The 26,125-nt window shown below is 48.8% G+C and overlaps 13 non-coding genes across 13 annotated transcripts; all 13 read left to right on the forward strand.

The window, feature by feature from the left end:
• Positions 1-3,141: 3,141 nt before the first annotated feature.
• Positions 3,142-3,212, forward strand: Trnag-gcc (transfer RNA glycine (anticodon GCC)). The gene has a single exon. It is a non-coding gene; the product is annotated as a tRNA-Gly (tRNA).
• Positions 3,213-3,282: 70 nt separating this feature from the next.
• Positions 3,283-3,353, forward strand: Trnag-gcc (transfer RNA glycine (anticodon GCC)). Its single transcript has one exon. It is a non-coding gene; the product is annotated as a tRNA-Gly (tRNA).
• Positions 3,354-3,423: 70 nt separating this feature from the next.
• Trnag-gcc (transfer RNA glycine (anticodon GCC)) lies at positions 3,424-3,494 on the forward strand. The gene has a single exon. It is a non-coding gene; the product is annotated as a tRNA-Gly (tRNA).
• Positions 3,495-3,564: 70 nt separating this feature from the next.
• Positions 3,565-3,635, forward strand: Trnag-gcc (transfer RNA glycine (anticodon GCC)). Its single transcript has one exon. It is a non-coding gene; the product is annotated as a tRNA-Gly (tRNA).
• Positions 3,636-3,705: 70 nt separating this feature from the next.
• On the forward strand, positions 3,706-3,776 carry Trnag-gcc (transfer RNA glycine (anticodon GCC)). Its single transcript has one exon. It is a non-coding gene; the product is annotated as a tRNA-Gly (tRNA).
• A 70-nt stretch (positions 3,777-3,846) lies between these two features.
• On the forward strand, positions 3,847-3,917 carry Trnag-gcc (transfer RNA glycine (anticodon GCC)). Its single transcript has one exon. It is a non-coding gene; the product is annotated as a tRNA-Gly (tRNA).
• A 5,014-nt stretch (positions 3,918-8,931) lies between these two features.
• On the forward strand, positions 8,932-9,002 carry Trnag-gcc (transfer RNA glycine (anticodon GCC)). The gene has a single exon. It is a non-coding gene; the product is annotated as a tRNA-Gly (tRNA).
• Positions 9,003-9,072: 70 nt separating this feature from the next.
• Positions 9,073-9,143, forward strand: Trnag-gcc (transfer RNA glycine (anticodon GCC)). Its single transcript has one exon. It is a non-coding gene; the product is annotated as a tRNA-Gly (tRNA).
• Positions 9,144-14,348: 5,205 nt separating this feature from the next.
• Positions 14,349-14,419, forward strand: Trnag-gcc (transfer RNA glycine (anticodon GCC)). The gene has a single exon. It is a non-coding gene; the product is annotated as a tRNA-Gly (tRNA).
• Positions 14,420-14,489: 70 nt separating this feature from the next.
• Trnac-gca (transfer RNA cysteine (anticodon GCA)) lies at positions 14,490-14,560 on the forward strand. Its single transcript has one exon. It is a non-coding gene; the product is annotated as a tRNA-Cys (tRNA).
• A 70-nt stretch (positions 14,561-14,630) lies between these two features.
• On the forward strand, positions 14,631-14,701 carry Trnag-gcc (transfer RNA glycine (anticodon GCC)). The gene has a single exon. It is a non-coding gene; the product is annotated as a tRNA-Gly (tRNA).
• A 4,991-nt stretch (positions 14,702-19,692) lies between these two features.
• Trnag-gcc (transfer RNA glycine (anticodon GCC)) lies at positions 19,693-19,763 on the forward strand. Its single transcript has one exon. It is a non-coding gene; the product is annotated as a tRNA-Gly (tRNA).
• A 5,027-nt stretch (positions 19,764-24,790) lies between these two features.
• Positions 24,791-24,861, forward strand: Trnag-gcc (transfer RNA glycine (anticodon GCC)). Its single transcript has one exon. It is a non-coding gene; the product is annotated as a tRNA-Gly (tRNA).
• Positions 24,862-26,125: the final 1,264 nt, after the last annotated feature.

The raw sequence follows: 26,125 nt of genomic DNA on the forward strand, positions 1-26,125 counted from the left end.
CTTTTTCAGTACATTAGCCGTGATAAGTGCATGATTTTGTTGGGGGATTTCAACTGTGTTTTGAGGGCTCGGGATCGATCCAATAATGCCGGTATTCGAGATAAAAGCAGTCACATACTTTCCAAGTTGATTAGTGATAGTGAACTAGACGATGTATGTGACTGTCTGGAGGGGGAGCGGGAGGTGATGTATACACGATTTCAAGGCAGTAGTCATGCGCGGTTAGACCGCTTGTACATGTCACAAGACATGATTCCAATGTGTCACAGTTATTCTGTCGCACCTGTGTCGTTCTCAGATCACTGCTTGGTGAAGTGTCACATCGGTATGAAGAAGAAGGAATCATCTTTTAACTGGGAACTATGGAAAATGAATGCCTTACTACTAAAAGACGAGCCATTTGTAGAGGCAATACATGAGGCCGTTATGGAAGTATGCGATAAAGTACTGAAACCATAGCAGAGAAATGGGAATGGTTCAAACAAAAGGTAAAAATGAAAGCAATAGAAAGGTCGAGCTGCTTAAAGTTTGAGAGGGAAATGAAAGAACGAGACTTACGAAAGATACTTAATCAGCTGATAGCGCTGGAGTGCGAAGAGCCAGGGGCGTATAAGCAAGATATGCGAACCATCAAAGAAAAAATCGAACAGTTGGACAAAGAACGCTATCAAGGTGCGATTGTGCGAGCAAGAGCAAACGCATTAGTAGCGGGAGAGACGCCCACCAAAAGGGCACTAGGACTTGAAAAAGCTCATGGTCGACGTAATCATGTCGATAAGATCTCGTGGAATGGCACACTAGTCGAAGATAATAAGAGCATAGGCCGAGCGTTTTTAGAGTATTACCAGTCACTGTTTGCATATCAAGAAGCTAATGTAGATGAGTTCAAAAGGGTCTTTCTCAGTCGCATGCCGCGATTGAGTGACGACACGAAGGACCGATTAGAAGGGACTATAAGAGAACACGAAGTCGTAAAAGCAATAAATGATTTGAACAATGGCAAATCACCTGGACCTGACGGTCTGAGCGCTTGTTTTTATAAAGCCTTCAAGAAAGAACTTTCGCCCCTGCTAACAGGCCTGTTTAACGACGCGTATGTGAACAAAGCTTTGCCGCCTTCTTTTGGTAAAGCGCATACCATCTTGATACCTAAGAGTGACAAAGCGGAGAAACTTAGGCTCGTGACATCTTATAGGCCGATATCTTTAACCAATGTCGACTATAAGATTTTCATGAAGGTTTTGGCAGCCAGACTTCAAAGCGTCATCAAAGAAATCGTCGCAGACCACCAAACGTGTGGGATCAAAGGGAGGTCAATTTTTTCGAATATTCACACGATGCGGTGCGTGCTCGAGTGCTGTGACCTCACTTACGATGGCGTCGCAGTGCTCCAGCTTGACCTAGAGAAAGCTTTTGACTGTGTGTCTCATGATATTTTGTTTGCCATTCTGGATCACGTTAATGTAGGTGCCATCATCACTGAGGGAGTGGCATTGGCGTATCAGAACTGCACAACACGTTTAATTGTGAATAAATCATTGGGGGCCCCCATTAACGTCATGCGTTCTGTGCGTCAAGGCTGCCCCCTCAGTCCTCTTTTGTTTGCAGTTTACATTGAAACGATGTGTTTGGCGATAACTGAGAACGATCAAATACGCGGTTATAGCTTGGCAGCCGCAGAAGTCAAGCTCCTGGCATATGCAGATGATATCGCCGTGTGTTGTACAAACAGAGAAAGCGTAACGGAAACAATACGCGTGGTGAAACAGTTTTGTGATGTAACGGGCAGTAAAGTGAACTGGGGTAAGTCCCTCGGTTTGTGGCACGGAGAGTGGTCCTCGGCCCCGGACAACTTTGCGAATGTGAGCTGGGTGAAAACCCCTACCAAGTATCTCGGTGTTCCCTTGGATAGCTACAAACAGAGCGAGGAATACTGGACGAACCAAATAAAAGAAACAAAAGAAAAAGCAGACAGGTGGAAAGGCATCAACCTGTCCATTTTCGCAAGGGCAACTGTATGTAATTTGTTTTTCATTACGAAGTTGTGGTACGTCATGCAGACGTTGTTTTGTTCAAGGGTAAATGTGCAAAGATTGCACAGAGTGTTCGCCGTTTTTATCTGGGACTCTAACTGGGAAAGATGTAGCCGAACAAATCTGTTCAGGCGGGTGAAGGAAGGTGGCCTGGGCTTGGCGCATCTTTTTGTACGACAGCTTGTCAATAGATTTTTGTTTTTTCGAGATGTGCGTGATCCTTTTCTGCGTACGGTATTACAGCTCAGATTAAGAGCTGCAGCTGCCGGCGCTCATTGTTAGTACCAATAGTATGCCAGGAACGATTCGCGGCTATCTTAAAGAGGTAGTCGACAGTGTGCGCTTTCTTTCTGTGCGTTTTTCTTTCGATTATTTATCTGCCGTGAAAAGAAAGACATTATATAAAGATGTATGCGATATTATTTTTCCAGTGCCATTGTACAGAGCGATATACAGTGGAGGACCAGGACAGGATGTCCTTAAACGGGTGAAAAGAATGGAGGTGCCTACTGGGGCAAAAACATTCTTTTTTAGGCTACACACAGGAACACTGTCAGTGAAGACGTTCATGGAAGAACGCGGCTTCCTTGTACCATGGGGCCCACACTGCTTGATTTGCAAGCAACCTGAAACTGTAGATCATGTGTTTTTGCATTGCTGGGAAGGGGTGTACTTCTGGGACGTCCTAAAACGGACAATCAAGAAGGAGTTTCCGTTGAATCCGCATGGAATCAGGTACTTACCGATTGACAATGAGGACGGGGTTCCATACGACCTAATTATGCTCAATGGCCTCCACTGTTTATGGCGGGCACGAATGGCAGGGTACCATTGCGACCCAGATGCTAGGCCTGCTCGTATTTATTTTCGAGAAAGTATGTCTCGTTTCATTGAAATTAAGAAAATGCAAGATATTGTACCCGATTGGCTGTCGAGGATAGAACCTCTGACAGCTTTAAAAGAATTTTAGTTTGACAACGCCAGTCCATGTTGGGCTGATGGCTTTCATGTTTTTCAGTATGTTCTGTAGGTGTTCTTTTTGTGATGTCTGTTTCTATACCATGTGCATTGTACATTGTCAAAGACCGGCAATAAATAAAAAAAAAAGGCGTCGGTGGTTCAGTGGTAGAATACTCGCCTGCCACGCGGGTGGCCCGGGTTCGATTCCCGGCCGACGCAGTTTTCTTTTTTAGCGATGCTAAGTGATGTTGCGCACGTGTCCGATCTACGTATGGAGGTCCGTCACAGGGCGTCGGTGGTTCAGTGGTAGAATACTCGCCTGCCACGCGGGTGGCCCGGGTTCGATTCCCGGCCGACGCAGTTTTCTTTTTTAGCGATGCTAAGGGATGTTGCGCACGTGTCCGATCTACGTATGAAGGTCCGTCACAGGGCGTCGGTGGTTCAGTGGTAGAATACTCGCCTGCCACGCGGGTGGCCCGGGTTCGATTCCCGGCCGACGCAGTTTTCTTTTTTAGCGATGCTAAGGGATGTTGCGCACGTGTCCGATCTACGTATGAAGGTCCGTCACAGGGCGTCGGTGGTTCAGTGGTGGAATACTCGCCTGCCACGCGGGTGGCCCGGGTTCGATTCCCGGCCGACGCAGTTTTCTTTTTTAGCGATGCTAAGTGATGTTGCGCACGTGTCCGATCTACGTATGAAGGGCCGTCACAGGGCGGCGGTGGTTCAGTGGTAGAATACTCGCCTGCCACGCGGGTGGCCCGGGTTCGATTCCCGGCCGACGCAGTTTTCTTTTTTAGCGATGCTAAGTGATGTTGCGCACGTGTCCGATCTACGTATGAAGGTCCGTCACAGGGCGTCGGTGGTTCAGTGGTAGAATACTCGCCTGCCACGCGGGTGGCCCGGGTTCGATTCCCGGCCGACGCAGTTTTCTTTTTTAGCGATGCTAAGTGATGTTGCGCACGTGTCCGATCTACGTATGAAGGTCCGTCACAGGGCGTCGGAGGTTCAGTCACGATTCTACTTCCGGCTACCGTTCGGTACGGACGTTGAATGTCGCGCTCCGTAGGGGCGGTGTTTGCGGCTATGCCAAGCCGCGGAAACAGGATGACTGCTACCACTGAACCGGATTACCACGTTGTTTTGCCGCCTCTGCCAACAGGTTCGTGTGTTTTAAACACCGTTTTTCTTCACGGTGACGTGAAAGCGAGGCCATTTCGTGTCGAAGATTTTCGTGACACGTTGGCTCATCTGGAATTGCTCCCTGAGGTGGTCGCCTTGGGGGCGTTTCAGATGAACCACGTCTGGGCTGTGACGTTCGAGAGTGCAGAGGCGACGAAGAAGATGCTGAAGCACGCGGAAGTTCAAGTCAAGGAACGACGCTGTTTGGTTGTGGATCCGCATAACCGGGAGGTGTGGCTAAAGCTGCACTGGTTACTGCACAATGTGCATGACGATGACGTACATGCGGCGTTTGTTCCGTACAGGAAAGTATCCGACATCCAAAAAGAACGCTGGCGTGTACAAGGTGTCACGGACAAGGGATCGTCTATGCGTACGGTGTCCCTGAAGCTGAAGCCTGGCTTGACAATTGATGATCTTCCGCATCAGATACGAATAGCAGGCATAATGGCGCTAGTGGTCGTGGCAGGTCGTGCTCCCCTATGTCTTCGGTGCAACCGTATGGGGCACATCAGACGTGAGTGCCGCGTGCCGCGTTGTTCTGTGTGTCGAAGATTCGGCCACGAAGACAGTCAGTGCGTACGCACGTACGCAAGCATCGCAGGGCCACCAAAAAATGAGGAAATCGTCAACGAGCTCCTTATGGACGAAGTTGACGCGGAGGAAATCTGCAGTGCGTCTGGACCAACCTTGTCGCCGCCTTCGAAGAAAGACTTGGCGGTAACGACGGAGAAACACGATCTTACGCAGGTCGCGAGTGAAGCCATATTGACATCAGGCGCGCCTACACCTGCTAAAGAGGCTGAAACAAACAACGACGCAAGTGCAGGGAAGCAACCGTCCGCAACAACTTCACAGGATGATGCATGCCTCATGGACACCACGGAAACGAGCAAAGCGGCAGCAGCGGCCAAGAGAACGCACGAAGAAAGTGCCGGAGGGGAGCAAAAGTTGAGCACTTCCAGTGCGAGCGAACCACCTGTGAAGACAGCAACTGGCCGGAGGCCTACCTTTCGACCGGCGCCAAACCTACCGCCGGACAGAAAGGTGTCGGGGACACCTCCGACTTAATACGTCGTGCTTGCGTGTGTTTGTGCCCGTTTCAGTGGGGGGTGAGGGGAGGCAATGCTGCTACTTTGGAGCTACGGATGGAATGCCAGTCAAACGTGCAAGCTGACTGCAGACAGGTGAAGGCAATGTGAGTGACCTTTCGTAGCCGACAATAGCAGTGCATAGATTGTGATCTCTTCATGTAGAAATGGAGCTACGCCTCGAAACACCCTTACGCGTCGGCACGATTAACGTGCGGGGTCTTACGGCAAGGAGGAAACAATGTCAGCTTAACCGCCTGTTCATCGAAAAGAATCTCGACATTATTGCGATTCAGGAAACAAAGATTGAAACTGAGGAAGGGACGGACCGCCTAGTGCAACCTTTCATGACTAGATATTATGTGTGTGTTTCCCATTCTGTTGGAAGAGCGGGGGGCTGTGCGCTCTTTCTCCGGAATAATATTGGTATATGTGTTGAAAATGTATTTAGTGATGATAGCGGGCGCATTATAGTGTGTGATTTTTTGTTATGTACTCTGAAGTGGCGTGTTATCTGCATTTACGCGCCAAATAGAACAGCCGAGCGAAGGGCGTTTTTTGAATGCGTGGAATGTCACTTGAAGTGCGAGAGAACCATAGTCATCATGGGAGACTTCAACTGTGTCTGCAAAGTGGAAGACAGAGCCCGTAAGCAGCCTGGTCTCGATGTAAGTGCGCTACGTTTAGCAGCACTGGTGGAAGAACATAATTTAGAGGATGTAGGCGCCGTTTTGGCCAACAATGATTCACCTCAGTTCACTCATTTTCAAGGGGACAGCCACGCAAGACTGGATCGTGTCTATGTTTCTGCGGAAGCGATACCATTGTGCAGTGATTATGAAATCAGCCATGTTTATTTTAGCGACCACAGTTTGGTTCTTTTTTCACTTGGTCCAAAAAAGCCGTCAAGTTTCAACTGGGGACTATGGAAATTCAATGAAAAACTGCTGCAGGACGAAACCTTTGTAAAAAAAATTCAAGACAGCCTCAAAGAGCTGTTATCGGGTGGTCAAAAAGATTATACAGAAAAGTGGGAGTGTTTTAAGCAAGACACGAAGTTAACAGCGATAGAAAGATCCAGTGTTTTACACCACCAGGAAAAAAGAAAAGAAATGGAATTACAAAGTGAGCTCAACTTTTATTTAAGCATGGAGAGCAACCATCCGGGATGTTTCGCAAAAGAAATAAAGCAAACGAAAGCACAGTTGGAACTTGTCGATAAGGAAAAATATCGTGGTGCAATTATACGCGCACGCGCAGAACGTTTATGGTGTGGGGAACAACCTACAAAGCGCTCGCTTTCTGATGAAAAGAGTTATGCCGCGAGAAAAGAGATAAATGCGATAACATACCAAAATGTAGTAGTACGGGACAAAGAAACCGTCCAACGCGCCTTTGTAGAATATTACGACGAACTTTTAGGACAGGAACCGCAATGTGAACAAGGTTTCGATCGCGAATTCTTACACCTTTTGCCCGGACTGGAAGAGGAAGACCGAAAAAGATTAGAAATGCCAATTAGCATCAAAGAAATAGAGGAAGCTATAGATGACTTGAGCCCTGGCAAAACGCCAGGACCCGACGGATTGAGTGGGGCATTCTATAAATTTTTCAAAACAGAAATAGCTACAACCCTTTATCACGTAATCACAGAAGCTTATGAAAACCAGTTACTGCCGCCATCGTTTCGCGAGAGCCACATTGTACTGATACCAAAATCCACCGATTCCACATCTCTCCTATCTGTACGAGCCTATCGTCCAATCAGCCTAACGAATACAGACTATAAAGTATACACAAAACTTTTGGGTAGAAGGCTACAAAGCATAATAACACGGTTGATAGGGCCACATCAAACATGTGGCATCAAGGGCAGGTCAATTACCACTAACATACACGTAGCAAGAACAGTTCTTGAGCATTGTGATGACTTTTCTGGTAGGGTGGCCATGCTACAATTGGACTTGGAAAAAGCATTCGATAGGGTGACGCACGCTATTCTTTTCGATGTTTTGGAGCATGTGAACGTGGGATCAATCTTAACAGAAGGGATTAGAATGTGCTATGCAGACATCTCCACAAAAGTGATAGTTAACAGAACACTCAGCACCAGCATTCAAGTCAGATCTTCCGTGAGACAGGGATGTGGTTTATCGCCTTTACTGTTTGCCCTATATCTCGAGCCATTGTGTCTAAAGATATTAGATGATAGCAACATCAGAGGTTTTAGGGTGGGTTACAGTGAAGTAAAACTGCTGGCATACGCGGATGACGTCGCTGTTTTTTGCGACGACGCGCAAAGTGTAAGCAATGCTGTGAATGTTGTGACAAAATATTGTAAAATGACAGGAAGCGTAATTAATTGGGGCAAGTCGACTGGGATATGGTATGGACAGTGGGAGGACACACCTCCATTTTTTGCAAAAATACAGTGGACAAATTTGCCGACCAAGTACTTAGGGGTACCTCTACAACACCACCAGGACACGAAAGATTATTGGCAAGGAGAGGTGGAAGAAATGAAGGCAAAAACGGCGAAGTTCGGTGGACGAGATCTGTCAATGTTCACCCGAGCAACGGTGTGTAATGTATTCTTAGTGGCCAAAATTTGGTATGTGATGCAAGCACTATGCGCATCAAGAGTTAGCATACAAAGAATACACAGGCAGTTTGCCATCTTTATTTGGGGGTCCGTCTGGGAAGCGCACCAGCCGCACTAATTTGTTTAGGACGGTGAAAAGTGGAGGCCTAGGGTTAGCTCATCTTTTTTTAAGACAAGTCGTGTCCAGATTTTTGTTTCTACGTGATCAAAAAGATCCGTTTTTGTGCGCAGTCCTTCAAACACGTTTGCGTAATGCGCTGCCTCAATTTGTTGTGTCCTCAAATTATACAATAGGACCTAGGATCAGAGGCTTCCTGCGAGAAGTCGTGTTGTCTTTTGAATTCTTATACGTGCGCTTTTCAATGGATTACCTTGCATCTGTTAAGCGCAAAAGACTTTACAAAGATTTACTTGATGTATCATTGCCAGTGCCTGTTTATCGTTCAATGTACCATGTTGAATCCAGTGGAAGGAATGTGCTGAAAAGAGTCAAGCGGATGCCGATACGGTCATTCGTAAAAACGTTTTTCTTTCAATTACACACTGGAACGCTTCCAGTGAAGCCATGGCTGAGGGAAAGGGGAATCTTTGTACCGTGGTCCGTGAACTGCCTGAGATGCAGGCAACCGGAAACTATTGAGCATATGTTTCTTGATTGTTCAGATGCGGTGTTCCTATGGGACATCCTGCAACGAACGTTGAAAGAAGAATTGCCGATTACACCATACGGCATCCGCTTCCTGCCAACTGAAAACGCAGATAAGCCATGTGATATGTTTATGGCACTTTGTTTACACAGCGTCTGGAAGACACGAATGGATGTGCGTCACGAGAGGCTAGTTATTCGTCCTGCGAAAGATCATTTTTTGAAAAGCATGCTGTATCTGCGTGAAGCTTACCGAGCAAAAAAAGAACCACCCGAATGGATACATGTATTGGATGAATTAGTGGCGATCAAGTGTTTTTAACTATCTGCAAGGACCCAAGACGGTCTTTGCTTTTATCAGTGTAAAGTGTATATGTTATGTGTGTATGTCGAAGACCGGCAATAAAGAAAAAAAAGAAAACGTCGGTGGTTCAGTGGTAGAATACTCGCCCGCCACGCGGGTGGCCCGGGTTCGATTCCCGGCCGACGCAGTTTTCTTTTTTAGCGATGCTAAGGGATGTTGCGCACGTGTCCGATCTACGTATGAAGGTCCGTCACAGGGCGTCGGTGGTTCAGTGGTAGAATACTCGCCTGCCACGCGGGTGGCCCGGGTTCGATTCCCGGCCGACGCAGTTTTCTTTTTTAGCGATGCTAAGGGATGTTGCGCACGTGTCCGATCTACGTATGAAGGTCCGTCACAGGGCGTCGGTGGTTCACATTTACGTCAGCCGCTATAGCTCAGTGGCGATTCTGCTTCCGGCCACCGAGCGTGACGGACGCATGATGACGGGCTCCGTAGGAGCGGCTTCAGCGGCCCAGAGCGGCCGCGGTAACAGGAATTTTGCTGCGGACAACGAGTACCAAGTTGTTTTGCCGAGTTTGCCAACAGGGCGTTTTGTTGTGAACACAGTTTTTTTACATTGTGATATCAGGGCCCGCCCATACCGGGTGGAAGATTTCCGCGATGCGCTCGCCCCGTTATCGCTCCTGCCGGAAGTGGTGGCTCTCGGGGCCTACCGTATGAGCCATGTTTGGGCCGTGACCTTCAAAGACAACGAAGCTGTGAAGAAGATCGTCAGTGTTGGTGAGCTACAGGTCAAGAAGGGCCGATGCCTCGTCATTGACCCCGCCAACCAGGATGTACGCTTAAAAGTGCATTGGCTGCTGCACACCGTTCCTGATGAGGACGTGCGACTTGCCTTCGCGCCGTTTGGACAGGTCACGGACGTTGCCCGCGACCGGTGGCGGGTGCATGGCGTGGCTGACAAGAACTCTACCACAAGACTAGTTACGCTGAAGTTGAAGCCGGGCGTAATGCTTGACGACCTGCCACACCAGGTGAGCGTCTCCGGCGAGCTGGCTCTTGTGGTTGTGCCGGGCAGGGCCCCTCTCTGCCTACGCTGCCGCGGGACGGGCCATATTCGTCGCGACTGCCGCATTCCGCGGTGTGGTGCCTGCCGACGCTTCGGTCACGAAGAGAGTCAGTGCGAGCGGACGTACGCTAGCGTGACCGGACCCGTGAGCAACGACAACTCCGCCCTACTCATGGACGAGGCGGATATGGAAGACACATCGACCACGACTAAGGAAGCAGCTGGCGAGGTTGCAGAGTCGGAGGCACGACCTCAGAAACAGGGGCAACTTGTCGATGAAGCCGTCGACACTGAACAGCAAGAGCAAGTGGAGGGCACTGTAGCCATGCCGAACCGTGAGGAAGAGAGCCCACCTGACCCGGGAGCGGCCTCCACCCCCCCCCCCCCTGAACATGAAGACATGGACACCCATACCGGGCTTGCCAACTTGCAGGCGGGGAAACGTCCGCGCGACCAGACCAATAGTCTGGCTACGTTGCAGGACAGCAGCGGCGGACACGAGCCACCGCCCAAAGCGCCAGGTATGAGGAGACCAACCTTGAAGCTGCGGCCGAACATTACGGCCGATCCACGGCAGGCGGGTAAACCGCCTCCGTAGTTCTGTACTGTGGTTTGCTTGAGGCGGGTTGGGGGGTTCGTGAGTGCAATGGCCGTCACCCTGAGCGCTATTCTCTTGGATATGTGTCAGGATCGAGGGCCCGAGTTGCATGTCAGTGTTGTTTTCGAGAGGTCGGGTTGTGTTCCCTTTTGTGGCACTCAACGCGGTTATCGGCGCGTCATTATCAACACTCGTCCCTGCGTAACTGTGACGGGCACCATTCTGCCGTGTAGTCATGGCAGCTAATATCGAAGGAGCGCTACGTGTAGCCACGTTAAATGTACGAGGGCTCGGTGCAAGAAGGCGGCAATGTCAGCTAAGTCGCCTACTCTTAGATAATGACTTGCATCTTGTGGGAATCCAAGAAACGAAAATAGAGAGCCAAGAGCTAACCGACAGAATGGTGTCCAATTTTCATGCGCACTTTGAAGTGTGTGTTTCTCACGCTGTTGGTGGATCAGGTGGTTGCGCTGTATTCATTGGAATAAACTTTGGCATTTATGTGCAGTCAGTGTTTTCGTGTGAAAGTGGGCGCCTTTTAGTGGCTGATTTTTGTTTTTGCGATAAGGATTTCCGTGTCATTTGTGTCTACGCACCGAATATTCAAACAGACCGGCGATCCTTCATTGAGCGTCTTGAAGAGTACGTAAACTGTGACAAGGTGGTAATACTGCTGGGCGATTTTAACTGCGTATGCACTGCTGACGACCGCGCAAAATTTTCACACGTACGCGATAGGAGTGCTGAATTGCTAAATGCAGTGGTGCACGATTACGACTTGGAAGATATCGGTAGTGTCTTCGCCAGCGGTACTCACCCGCAGTTTACGCACTTCCAGCGTGATAGCCACGCTCGGCTAGATAGATTATATGTGTCAGCCGAATTGGTGCCCTTGTGTAGTGAATATGATGTGCAACCCATTGCATATAGCGACCACTGCTTGGTAACTGCCACCTTTGGGAAAAGACAGATCAAACACACCTTTAACTGGGACCTCTGGAAGTTGAACGCGCAGTTGCTGGATGACGATGCCTTCGTTGATGCTGTTGCGAAGGAACTAGAAAGCCTGATTTCAGTCGAATTAGCAAGCTTCGCCATTAAATGGGAAGAATTTAAACAGAAAGTAAAAACAATGGCTATTGAAAGAAGCAGTGTCCTTCGGCATAACCTGAAACAGGCAGAAACGAACCTTCGCCAGCAACTGCAATTTTTCATCAGCATGGAAAGTGTCCAGCCTGGTGTGTATGTTAACGAAATAAAGGAAGTGAAAGCCGAACTCGAAAGGATAGACTCTGAGAAATACAAAGCCGCCGTTGTGCGATCAAGGTCTGAGAAGCTGTGGGCGGGAGAAGCGCCAACAAAACGAGCTCTCTCAGACGAGAAAAGGTACGCATGTCGGAAGGAAATCCGCCAGCTAGCTAAAGGCAATGACATCACGTCCGACAAAACGACATCAAACAAGGGATCGTCGATCACTTCAAAGCCTTCTTAGGTCAACCACGCGAACCTAAAGATGGCTACCAGACGGAATTCCTTTCATTGATGCCAAAGCTCGATGAAGAAGTTAAGGCACGGCTAGAACATCCCATTACCCTGAGTGAGATAGAGTGCGCAATAGACGAGTTGGCGCCCGGTAAAGCACCTGGGCCTGATGGCTTAGGGGCTACTTTCTATAAAACGTTTAAGTCAGCGCTGGCTCATGTCCTCCATCTAGTTATCAGCGAAGCGTATGACCGAAAAAGATTGCCCTTGTCTTTCACAACCTCGCATATCGTGCTAATCCCGAAGAGTGATGACGAAAAGAAACGTTTGTTGCCAGGCTCATATCGCCCGATAACTCTAGCCAACGTTGACTATATATAAGGTATTCACGAAAGTTTTAGCGAAACGACTGCAAAGTGTCATAAAAACATTGGTAGGGCCTCACCAGACTTGTGGCATTAAAGGCCGCAGTATTACAACAAATGTACACGTGGTTCGAAGTGTGCTAGAGTGTTGCGACGCGATTGGCGATTACGTCGCGATGATGCAGATAGATTTGGCGAAAGCCTTCGACCTCGTCTCGCACAAGGCTCTACTATGCATACTCGAACATACGAACGTTGGCAGTGTCATAACGGAAGGCGTAACGATGGCGTACAAAGACTGCTCAACGCGAATCATTGTTAATGGGGAGCTCACCGATAGCTTTCGTGTGCTCTCGTTGGTGCGTCAAGGATGCCCGCTTTCGCCCCTTCTGTTTGCTGCTTATCTCGAGCCACTCTGTTTGGCCATTAAGAACAACGACCGCATAGCAGGCTATCGACTACAGGAAGCACACGTTAAAATATTGGCGTATGCAGACGACATCGCGATTCTCTGCACAAATAAAGCCAGTATTAAAGAGGCAACTACTGTAGTCGAAAAATTTTGCGATTCAGCTGGAGCCCAGATAAATTGGGATAAAAGTTATGGCTTCTGGCATGGGAGTTGGGAAGACACGCCCGAGACCTTTTCTCGATTGAATTGGTCAAAGTTACCTACACAGTACCTGGGGGTGCCTCTCGGAAGTTACCGTGAGGCCGAACCGTACTGGCTCGACCAAGCTTCGAGAGCAAAGGAAAAGGCTGACGGTTGGAGAGGAAAGCAATTGTCAATGTTTTCTAGAGCCACTGTTTGCAACCTCTTTTTAGTTTCTAAGATATGGTATGTTATGAATGTGTTGTGTGCTGCGCGGGTAAGCGTACAAAAAATTCACCGCATTTTCGCTACTTTCATTTGGGCCTCTACCTGGGAGAGGACGAGTCGAACAAACTTGTTTCTCCCGGTCAAGAAAGGTGGGCTGGGTCTGGTTCACTTGTTTTTGCGACAAATTGTGTCACGCTTTGTGTTTCTGCGGGATCAAAATGATCTCTTTCTTCGAACAATAGTACAAGTACGGCTGGGCAGACTTCTTCCAGGATTCGTTGCTTCGTCGGTTCAGAACATGCCGGGAACTGTGAAAGGATACCTGCGTGAAGTGGTGATGTCATATAGGATGTTAAATGTGCGTTTCTCACAGCAGTATCTGTCCACCGTTACAAAGAAATAATTGTACAGAGATCTTGTGGACACGATGCTCCCCGTACCTTTGTACCGCTCGCCACACCGTGGAGGCCCCGGACAGGACGTGCTAAAAAGAGTTAAGAAAATGCCAGTACGGCCATCGACTAAGTCCTTCTTCTTCCAATTACATTCAAACACACTTCCCGTTAAGACCTGGCTTCATAGCAAGGGTATTTTCATCCCCTGGAACACCAACTGCTTTTTATGTAAAAAACCAGAAACAATAGAACATGTTTTCCTAGATTGCTGGGACCCGATCTTTCACTGGGACGTTCTGCAGAGAACGCTGAAGAAGCAGTTACCCCTGGACCCGTATGGGATACGCTTTTTGCCAATAGATACCTCAGAGCAAGTACCGTACGACCTCATTATGGTCCTGGGCCTCCACGCTATGTGGAAAACTCGCATGCAATTTGAACATGCAGACTTGGTTGTAATACCGGTGCGAGAACACTTCATTGAGAGTGTTGTTTACGTGAGAGACGCTTACAAATCACTGCCTGATCCACCACAATGGATGTCTGTACTGGATGAACTGGTGTCACTGAAAAGATTTTAGTGCTGTGCTAGCCAAAGTGTGGCTGGCACGTTTTATCCTTTGTAACCTATGAGTTTGTACGTCGAAGACGGCAATAAAGAAAAAAAAAAAGGTTCAGTGGTAGAATACTCGCCTGCCACGCGGGTGGCCCGGGTTCGATTCCCGGCCGACGCAGTTTTCTTTTTTAGCGACGCTAAGTGATGTTGCGCACCTGTCCGATCTACGTATGAAGGTCCGTCACAGGGCGTCGGTGGTTCAGTGGTAGAATACTCGCCTGCCACGCGGGTGGCCCGGGTTCGATTCCCGGCCGACGCAGTTTTCTTTTTCAGCGACGCTAAGTGATGTTGCGCACCTGTCCGATCTACGTATGAAGGTCCGTCACAGGGCATCGGTGGTTCAGTGGTAGAATACTCGCCTGCAACGCGGGTGGCCCGGGTTCGATTCCCGGCCGACGCAGTTTTCTTTTTCAGCGACGCTAAGTGATGTTGCGCACCTGTCCGATCTACGTATGAAGGTCCGTAACAGGGCGTCGGTGGTTCAGTGGTAGAATACTCGCCTGCCACGCGGGTGGCCCGGGTTCGATTCCCGGCCGACGCAGTTTTCTTTTTTAGCGACGCTAAGTGATGTTGCGCACCTGTCCGAACAACGTATGAAGGTCCGTCACAGGGCGTCGGTGGTTCGATTCCACTTCCGGCCACCGTTGTGTACGGTCGTGGGTAACATGGGCTCCGAAGGAGCGGATTCAGCGGCCCATTCAAGCCGCGGTAACAGGTCTTTTGCTTCAGTCGACCAGGACTATCAAGTTATTCTGCCTCAACTTCCCTCAGGTCAGGTTGTGATGAATGCCATCTTTCTTCATGCGGATTTGCGGATGCGGCCATACCGCGTAGAAGACTTTCGTGATGCCATGGAACAGCTTGGTGCGCTCCCCGACGTTATCGCTTTGGGGGCGTACCGGATGAACCATGTTTGGGCCGTGACATTCAAGAACGCTGAAGCCACAAAGAAAATGTTGTCTAACGGAGACATACAAGTCAAGAATCGCCGATGCCTTGTGGTTAACCCAAACGACCAAGGATTACGACTGAAGTTGCACTGGCTTCTTTATGGCGTCAGCGATGACGAAGTGCGTACGGCCTTGGCACCGTATGGAAAGGTTACAGAAGTCACGAAGGAAAAATGGCGTGTGCGCGGCATTACGGACAGAGCATCTACAACCCGCCAAGTCTCCATGAAACTCAAATCCGGCGTCACTATCGATGACCTACCTCACCAGTTGCGAGTAGGAAATGAACTCGCTCTGGTTGTTGTGCCAAACCGAGCACCATTATGCCTCCGTTGCAACACCACCGGTCACAACCGACGTGACTATCGAGTGCCTCGCTGTTCGCAGTGTAGGCGCTTCGGTCACACCGACGCGGAATGCGTGACCACGTACACAAGCATCACCGGAAAAGCAAAGAAAGACGTGGAGACTGAGCTCATAATGGATGAGGCCGACGCCGAGGAAGCCGCTAGTGACATGCGAGATCAGACAGACTCGAAGGAAGCAAACGAGGCCGTCCCTACCGACGCGTGGAAGGGTGTTTTTCCTGACAACACCACACCCCAGACAAGCGAAGTCTCGTTGACCGGGGAAACGCAGGAGAAGGACAAAGGCAAGGTAGTGGAAGCAGAGTTGGCCGTGGAAGCGCAAGCCGACGCGCAAGTCATGGAAGTTGAATCTGGTGCTTCTGCCAAGAGACCGCGCGACGAAGCAGGCAACGAAGTGGTAAAGCCCAGTGCAAGCAGCGGTGACGAACCGCCCACCAAAACAGTCATGATGGCCGGCCTTCAAACGGGCCGACGACCGAGCTTCAAACCGAAGCCCACCGTCCCTCCTGACCGGAAAATGGAGGGAACTATGCCCTCGTAGCGAGGGACAACGCATAGCCCAGCGAATTGCCCAGTTAGGATATCAAAGCACCCACCATGGCTTCAAGGCACTTAGCAGCTGAACCACAGCGCAGTAAACACGCGAACTGCTTGCTGGACGCAACGTTGCCCATCGCAGCAACGAGTCAACCGAATACCAGCACAAAATATCGAGGTAAATTCCATGCGGTCCTCCTGTTTCGGTTTAACCATGGCACTTAACCTTACGAAGCCCCTTCGTCTGGGCACTTTAAACGTTCGCGGTTTGGCAAGCCGGAGACGCCAATACCAAGTAAGCCGGCTTTTCCAAGAAAATAATTTAGATATAGTAGCAGTGCAAGAGACAAAGGTGGAAGGCCAGGAACAGACGGACCGCATGGTGCAGCCATTTAGAGCGCAGTACAACGTGTGCGTGTGTCATGCGGTTGGCACTTCGGGAGGCTGCGCTCTCTTTATTCGTAATAGTGTTGGTATTGTTGAAGAACAAGTGACTATATGTGGAACTGGCCGATTTGTCATACTTGATTTTTCTTTTGCCGCCGTTAAGTGGCGCGTATTGTGTGTGTATGCTCCAAATGATGAATGTGCACGTAGAGCGTTTTTTGAACAGCTAGAAGAGTACCTGAAGTGTGAGCGATACGTAATTTTGATGGGAGATTTTAATTGCGTGTGCAGACCAGATGATCGCGCCAAAAAACAGCAACGTAAAGATACAAGCGCGCAGTTTTTAAATGTGCTTGTAAACGATTATGATTTGGAAGATGTCGGTTGTCTCTTATCGACGGGAAAAATATCCGTTTATACGCACTAACAAGGTGAAAGTCATGCGCGATTAGACCGAGCATACGTTGCATTACAGCTTGTGCCACTGTGTCAAAGATACGAAATTAAACACGTTATCATTTTCTGACCATAGTCTAGTAATGTTTAATTTAGAGGAAAAACGAAAAGAAACGAATTTTAATTGGGATCTTTGGGAATTTAATGCGAAATTGCTTGATGATGAATGTTTTGTGAGTGATATAAAAGATATAATTATTTCCTCAACGACAGCGCAGACCAATGACTGCATTGAAAGCTGGGAAATTCTCAAAACAAATGTTAAAATGAAAGCGATAGAAAGGGCAACTGTATTGCGTCGCAAGGAAAAACAAGAAGAAAAAGAATTAATTAGCCAACTAGAATTTTTCGTGCGTACAGAGAGTGAAAATGCTGGATCTTGCATGAAGCAGATAAAAGAAATAAAAAGTAAGCTCGAACTTATCGACCAAGAACGATATAAAGGAGCTATGGTACGAGCGCGGGCGGAACGATTGTGGAATGGGGAAACGCCCACAAAACGGGCGTTAAGTGACGAAAAGAGATACGCAACAAAAAAAGAAATAGAAGCAATAATATATCAAAACGAGGAAACTTCCGAGCCTACCATGATAGAGCAAGCATTCGTAGCTCATTATCGTGAATTGCTTGGAAACAAGAAAAAACTAGAAGAAGGATTTGAGCGTGACTTCCTTAATGTTATGCCACGTTTAGAAGATGACATTAAAGCAAACCTTGAATTTCCAATTACATTACGAGAGATTGAAGATGCCATCGATGGACTGGGTGCAGGAAAAGCTCCCGGGCCTGATGGTTTAGGAGCGGCCTTCTACAAGGCTTTCAAACATCAGCTCAGCCAATTACTGCATACTGTGTTCAAGGAAATGTATGCAACACAGCGAATGCCACCATCTTTCCGAACATCTCATATAGTGCTAATCCCTAAGTGCGAAGACCCGGTTAAACTGTTGTCAGTAAAATCATACAGGCCAATAAGCCTTACAAATTGCGACTACAAAATATTTACAAAAGTGCTAGCGAAAAGACTTCAAAGTGTCGTAACACAGCTAGTGGGTCCACATCAAACATGTGGCATCAAGAGCCGAACAATTACCACAAATACGCATGTAGCTCGGTGTGTGCTTGAATGTTGCGATGCCCTCTCCTGTCGGGTTGCATTGCTGCAACTGGACTTGGAGAAAGCGTTTGACAATGTATCCCATGAAGTACTCTTTTCATTATTAGAATGCGTTAATGTAGGCGGAGTGATATTAAATGGAGTTAAAATGGCCTACTCAGAGTGCAGCACGCGGATCATTATAAACAAAAAGTTAAGTGAACCAATCCATCTTCTCTCCAGTGTTCGGCAAGGATGTGCAATCTCATCATTACTTTTTGATCTCTATTTGGAACCTTTCTGCTTGAGCCTAATTAATAGCCAAAAAGTTCGCGGTTTTATGCTTTAAGCGACAGAAGTCAAAGTACTCGCATACGCTGATGACATTGCTGTCTTTTGTCAAGACCAGGAAAGCATCAAAGAGGTGGTTAGGCTGACTGGTAACTATTGTAAGGAAGCCGGATGTAAGATTAATTGGGAGAATACCATAGGGTTTTGGCATGGCGAGTGGAGCGACAAACCTGAATTATTCGCTAGCGTACAATGGACAGCAATGCCAACAACGTACTTAGGTGCCCCTCTACAATGTTATGACGATCCCGAACAATATTGGAAAGAAGAAACAGAGCGGGTGAAAGATAAGATACTGGGATGGCAGGGTCGGAATCTGTCAATGTTTGCACGTGCGATTACTTGTAATCTCTTTTTAGTTGCCAAGTTATGGTATGTGTTGCAAGTGTTGTTCATGTCCCGGGCTAACCTACAAAAAATTCACAGAGTTTTTGCAGTGTTTATTTGGGGAGGGAGTTGGGAAAGAACTAGTCGCACTAATCTGTTTTTGTCCGTGAAGAAAGGTGGGCTTGGTCTGTCGCACCTCTTTATCAGACAAATTGTGTCACGTTTTATGTTTTTAAGGGATCAGTGTGACCCATTTTTGCGCACGGTGATACAAGTTCGCCTGCACAATGCACTACCGGAATTCATTGTTTGTACAAATAAGACCGCGTTACGCGGTATAAGAGGTTACTGGCACGAGGTTGTTGCTGCTTTTCGCATACTTAAGGTGCGTTTTTCGTTTGAATATTTGAGTACAGTGAAAAGGAAAAACCTGTAGAAAGATTTATTGGATGTTATGTTGCCTGTTCCCTTGTACAGAAGCATATACACTGGAGGTACTGGACAAGACGTCTTAAAACGAGTGAAAGGAATGCCGATGAAACCCCATGTAAAATCATTCTTTTTCAAGCTACATACAAACACTTTGCCGGTAAAAACGTGGCTACAAGACAAAGGAATTTTCGTACCGTGGACAGTCAACTGCATATTATGCAAAAAACCAGAAACAATGGAACATGTATTTATCGATTGCTGGGATCCAATATTTCATTGGGACATCCTTCAGCGAACTATTAAAAAGGAACTGCCGATTACGCCACATGGAATCCGATATTTACCAGTTGAGAATGATGGTGACATTCCTTACGACATGATAATGGTCCTGAGCCTCCATAGTATATGGAAAACTAGAATGGCAGTAAGACATGCCGACGTTGACTCTCACACTGTAAGGGAAAATTTTATTGAACATGTAGTGTATATGCGAGAGATCTACCGTGCACAGCCACAGCCACCTGATTGGGTGGGACTGCTTGATGAGTTGACCGCTTTCAAAAAGTTTTGAAACCCTCTGTCTTGTTCCCTTCTGTATCATGTAAACAGGCAATAAAGAAAAAAAAAGGCGTCGGTGGTTCAGTGGGAGAATACTCGCCTGCCACGCGGGTGGCCCGGGTTCGATTCCCGGCCGACGCAGTTTTCTTTTTTAGCGACGCGAAGTGATGTTGCGCACCTGTCCGATCTACGTATGAAGGTCCGTCACAGGGCGTCGGTGGTTCAGGATTCTGCTTCCGGCCACCGAGCGTGACGGACGTATGATGACGGGCTCCGTAGGAGCGGCTTCAGCGGCCCAGAGCGGCCGCGGTAACAGGAATTTTGCTGCGGACGAGTACCAAGTTGTTTTGCCGAGTTTGCCAACAGGGCGTTTTGTTGTGAACACCGTTTTCTTACATTGTGATATCAGGGCCCGCCCATACCGGGTGGAAGATTTCCGCGATGCGCTTGCCCCGTTATCGCTCCTGCCGGAAGTGGTGGCTCTCGCGGCCTACCGTATGAGCCATGTTTGGGCCGTGACCTTCAAGGACGACGAAGCGGTGAAGAAGATCGTCAGCGTTGGTGAGCTGCAGGTCAAAAAGGGCCGATGCCTCGTCATTGACCCCGCCAACCAGGATGTGCGCTTGAAAGTGCATTGGCTGCTGCCCACCGTTCCTGACGAGGACGTGCGTCTTGCCTTCGCGCCGTTCGGAAAGGTCACGGACGTCGCCCGCGAGCGGTGGCCGGTGCATGGCGTGGCTGATAAGAACTCTACCACAAGACTGGTTACGCTGAAGTTGAAGCCGGGCGTAATGCTGGACGACCTCCCACATCAGGTGAGCGTCTCCGGCGAGCTGGCTCTCGTGGTTGTGCCGGGCAGGGCCCCTCTCTGCCTGCGCTGCCGCGGAACGGGCCATATTCGTCGCGACTGCCGCATTCCGCGGTGTGGTGCGTGCTGACGCTTCGGTCACGAAGAGAGTCAGTGCGAGCGGACGTACGCTAGCGTGACCGGACCCGTGAGCAACGACGACAGCTCCGCCCTACTCATGGACGAGGCGGACATGGAAGATACATCGTCCACGGCTAAGGAAGCAGCTGGCGAGGCGGCAAAGATGGAGGCACGACTTCAGAAACAGAGGCAACACGTCGATGAGGCCGTCGCCACTCAACAAGAGAAGGCAGAGTACAGTGTAGCTGTGACGAACGCTGAAGAAAAGAGCCTACCTGAACCGGGAGCGACCTCCACCCCCCCTGAACCAGAGGGCATGGACACCCATACCGGGCTCGCTAACTTGCAGGCGGGGAAACCACCAAACGACCAGGCCAATAGCCTGGCTACGCTACAAGACAGAAATGGCGGAGACGAGCCACCGCCGAAAACGCCAGGTATGAGGCGACCAACCCTGAAGCTGCGGCCGAACATTACGGACGATCCACGGCAAGCGGGTAAACCGCCTCCGTAATTTTGTACTGTCTACAGCTTAGGCGGGTAGGGGGGTTGGTGAGTGCAATGGCCGTCATCCTGAGCACTATCCTTTTTAGATACGTGTCAGGAACGGGGGCTCAAATTGCATTTGAGTGTTTCTTAGAGAGGTCGAGCTGTGTTTGCTTTTGTGGCTCTCGACGCGGTTATCGGCGCATCATTATGAACACGCGTCCTTGGGTAACTGATGGGCACCCTTCTGCCGTTTAGTCATGGCGGCCAATATTGAAGGAGCGCTAAGTGTAGCCACTTTAAATGTACGAGGGCTCAGCGCAAGAAGGCGACAATGTCAGCTAAGTCGTCTACTCTTAGATAATGACTTGCATCTTGTGGGAATCCAAGAGACCAAAATAGAGAGCCAAGAGCTAACCGACAGAATGGTGTCCAATTTTCGTACTCACTTTGATGTGTGTGTTTCTCACGCTGTTGGTGGATCAGGTGGTATCGCTATATTCATTGGAAGAAACTTTGGCATTTGTGTGCAGTCAGTGTTTTCGTGTGAAACTGGGCGCCTTTTGGTGGCTGATTTTTGTTTTTGCGATAAGGATTTCCGTGTCATTTGTGTCTACGCACCGAATATCGAAACAGACCGGCGATACTTCTTTGAGCGTCTTGAAACGTACGTAAACTGTCAGAAGGTGGTAATACTGCTGGGCGATTTTAACTGTGTATGCACTGCTGACGATCGCGCAAAATGTTCACACGTTCGCGACAAGAGTGCTGAATTGTTAAATGCGGTGGTGCACGATTATGACTTGGAAGATGTCGGCAGTGTCTTCGCCAGCGGTACTCACCCGCAGTTTACCCACTTCCAGCGTGATAGCCACGCTCGGCTAGATAGATTATATGTGTCAGCCGAATTGGTGCCTTTGTGTAGTGAATATGATGTGCAACCCATTGCTTATAGCGATCACTGCTTGGTAACTGCCACCTTTGGGAAAAGACAGATCAAACACACCTTTAACTGGGACCTCTGGAAATTGAACGTGCAGTTGTTGGGTGACGATGGTTTCGTTGATGCTGTTGCGAAGGAACTAGAAAGCCTGAGTTCAGTCCAACTAGAAAGCTTTGCCATTAAATGGGAAGAATTTAAACAGAAAGTTAAAACTATGGCTATTGAAAGAAGCAGTGTACTTCGGCATAACCTGAAACAGGCAGAAACAAACCTTCGCCACCAACTGCAATTTTTCATCAGCATGGAAAGTGTCCAGCCTGGTGTGTATACTAAGGAAATAAAGGAAGTAAAAACCGCACTCGAAAGGATAGACTCTGAGAAGTACAAAGCGGCCGTTGTGCGATCAAGGTCTGAGAAGCTGTGGGCGGGAGAAGCGCCAACAAAACGAGCCCTCTCAGACGAGAAAAGGTACGCGTGTCGGAAGGAAATCCACCAGCTAGCTAAAGGCAATGACATCACGTCCGACCAAAACGACATCAAGCAAGGGATCGCCGATCACTTCAAAGCCTTCTTGAGTCAACCACGTGAACCTAAAGAAGGCTACGAGATGGAATTCCTTTCATTGATGCCTAGGCTAGATGAAGAAGTCAAGACACGTCTTGAACATCCCATTACCCTGATTGAGATAGAGTGCGCAATAGACGAGTTGGCCCCCGGTAAAGCACCTGGGCCTGATGGCTTAGGGGCCACTTTCTATAAAACTTCTAAGTCTGCGCTGGTTCATGTCCTCCAACTAGTTATTAGCGAAGCGTATGACCGAAAAAGATTGCCCTTGTCTTTCACAACATCGCATATCGTACTAATCCCGAAGAGTGATGATGAAAAGAAACGCTTGTTGCCTGGCTCATATCGCCCGATAACTCTAGCCAACGTTGACTATAAAATATTCACGAAAGTATTAGCAAAACGACTGCAAAGTGTCATCAAAACATTGGTAGGGCCGCACCAGACTTGTGGCATTAAAGGCCGCAGTATTACCACAAATGTACACGTGGCTCGAAGTGTGCTAGAGTGTTGCGATGCGATTGGCGATTACGTCGCGATGATGCAGATCGATTTGGCAAAAGCCTTCGACCTCGTCTCGCGCAAGGCTCTGCTAGGCATACTTGAACATACAAATGTTGGCAGTGTGATAACGGAAGGTGTCACGATGGCTTACAAAGACTGCTCAACGCGAATTATTGTTAATGGGGAGCTCACCGATAGCTTTCGTGTGCTCTCGTCGGTGCGTCAAGGATGCCCGCTTTCGCCCCTTCTTTTTGCTGCTTATCTCGAGCCACTCTGTTTGGCCATTAAAAACAACGAACGCATAGCAGGCTATCGACTACAGGCGGCACATGTTAAAATATTGGCGTATGCAGACGACATCGCGATTTACTGCAAAGATAAAGAGAGCATTAAAGAGGCAACTGCTGTAGTCGAAAAGTTTTGCGATTCAACTGGAGCCCAGATAAACTGGGATAAAAGTTATGGCTTCTGGCATGGGAGTTGGGAAGACACGCCGGAGACCTTTTCTCGATTGAATTGGTCAAGGTTACCTACACAGTACCTGGGGGTGCCTCTCGGAAGCTACCGTGAGCCCGAACCGTACTGGCTCGACCAAGTTTCGAGAGCAAAGGAAAAGGCTGACGGTTGGAGAGGCAAGCAATTGTCAATGTTTTCTAGAGCCACCGTTTGCAACCTTTTTTTAGTTTCCAAGATATGGTATCTTATGAATGTGTTGTGTGCTGCGCTGGTAAGCGTACAAAAAATTCACCGCATTTTCGCTACTTTCATTTGGGCCGCTACCTGGGAGAGGACGAGTCGAACAAATTTGTTTTTCCCGGTCAAGAAAGGTGGGCTTGGTCTGGTTCACTTGTTTATGCGACAAATTGTGTCACGCTTTGTGTTTCTGCGGGATCAAAATGATCTCTTTCTTCGAACGCTAATTCAAGTACGGCTGAGTAGACTTCCCCCGGGATTTGTTGTTTCGTCGGCTCAGAACATGCCGGGAACCTTGACTGGGTACCTGCGTGAAGTGGTGCTGGCGTATAGGATGTTGAATGTGCGTTTTTCGCAGCAGTATCTGTCCACTGTTACAAAAAACAAATTGTACAGAGATCTTGTGGACACGATGCTACTTGTACTTTTGTACCGTTCGCCACACCGTGGAGGCCCCGGACAGGACGTTTTAAAAAGAGTCAAGAAAATGCCAGTACGGCCATCGACTAAGTCTTTCTTTTTCAAATTACATACAAACACACTTCCCGTTAAGACCTGGCTTCAGAGCAAGGGTATTTTCATCCCCTGGACAACCGACTGCTTTTTATGTAAAAAAGCTGAAACAATGGAACATGTTTTCCTAGATTGTTGGGACCCGATCTTTCACTGGGACGTCCTGCAGAGAACGCTGAAGAAACAGTTACCTCTGGACCCGTATGGAATACGCTTCTCGCCAGTAGATTCCTCAGAGAAAGTACCGTATGACCTCATTAAGGTCCTGGGCCTCCACGCGATGTGGAAAACTCGCATGCAATTTGAACATGCAGACATCGTTGTGATACCGGTGCGAGAACACTTCATTGAGAGTGTTGTTTACGTGAGAGACGCGTACAAAGTACTGCCTGATCCACCACAATGGATGTCTGTACTCGATGAACTGGTGTCAATGAAAAGATTTTAGTACTGTGCTAGCCAAAGTGTGGTTGGCACGTTTTATCATATTGTAACCCTTGATTTTTTGTGTCGAAGACGGCAATAAAGAAAAAAAAGGCGTCGGTGGTTCAGTGGTAGAATACTCGCCTGCCACGCGGGTGGCCCGGGTTCGATTCCCGGCCGACGCAGTTTTCTTTTTCAGCGACGCTAAGTGATGTTGCGCACTTGTCCGAACTACGTATGAAGGTCCGTCACAGGGCGTCGGTGGTTCGGATTCCACTTCCGGCCACCGTAGCGTGCGGACGTGCGTCTCATGAGCTCCCAAGGAGCAGGTATAGCCGCCCCCCGAGGCGGCGGTAACAGGTCAGCCGTGATGTTCAGCCAGGACTACCAAATTGTTTTGCCGACTTTGCCCTCAGGTACTACTGTGAAGGACACTGTCTTTTTACACGCCGATTTGAAAGCCAGGCCGTATAGGGTCGAACATTTTAGAGATGCACTCGAGCAACTTTCGCTACTGCCGGAAGTGGTCGCACTAGGTGCGTATCAAATGAATTATGTCTGGGCGGTGACGTTCTGTGACAACGAAGCAAAGAAAAAGATGCTGGCAGCTGGAAACTTCACTGTGAAAGACCGACGCTGCGTTGTAGTCGATCCGTGCAACCAGGCGCTAAGGATAAAGCTGTACTGGCTTTTGCATGGCGTTCCCGATGAAGACGTGCGCACTGCATTGGCTCCATTCGGCAAAGTCCTGGAAGTCACCAGAGATAAGTGGCGTGTTCAAGGCTGTAACGAGAAGAATACTATAACGAGGTCAGTGACCTTACAACTGAAGGTGGGCGTGAGTACGGATGACTTGCCGCATCAACTGCGAGTTGCGGAAGACCTGGCGCTTGTCTCTGTTCCGGGCAGAGCACCGCTCTGCCTCCGGTGCCACGGCATCGGACACATGCGACGAGACTGTCGTGTCCCACGCTGTGGCCATTGTCGCCGCTATGGCCACGATGAGACCATGTGCGTGCGATCTTATGCATCAGTAGCAGGACCACCGCGAAGTTATGATACGTCGGAACATATTATGGACCTGAATGACGCCAAGGAAGCTACACGGGAAGATGAGCATGAAGACTCCGCTGTGACAACTGTTGAGACAAAGCCACCCGGAAAGAAAGATACGAACACGAAGGACACCAACGAAGACGAAGGCCCCGTAGCCGTGGCAACTAACACAGACAAATAGCCCGCTAGTCAACATGAAGTTGCTAATACGACTATGCGTTCAAAAGATATAATTGAAGTGACGGAAGCTCCCGAGGTTGCAATGGAAACAGTTACCAGCGCTGCAGCGAAGCGTACCCGTGATGAAACCCAAGACAACAGACAGAACAACGGCCAGACGAGCACAGGGGAACCACCTACGAAGACGGGCACTGCTCGTCGCAGCATCACGCA

This window comes from Dermacentor silvarum, chromosome 4, assembly GCF_013339745.2.
Source record: "Dermacentor silvarum isolate Dsil-2018 chromosome 4, BIME_Dsil_1.4, whole genome shotgun sequence".
In the NCBI taxonomy this organism is placed as follows: domain Eukaryota; kingdom Metazoa; phylum Arthropoda; class Arachnida; order Ixodida; family Ixodidae; genus Dermacentor; species Dermacentor silvarum.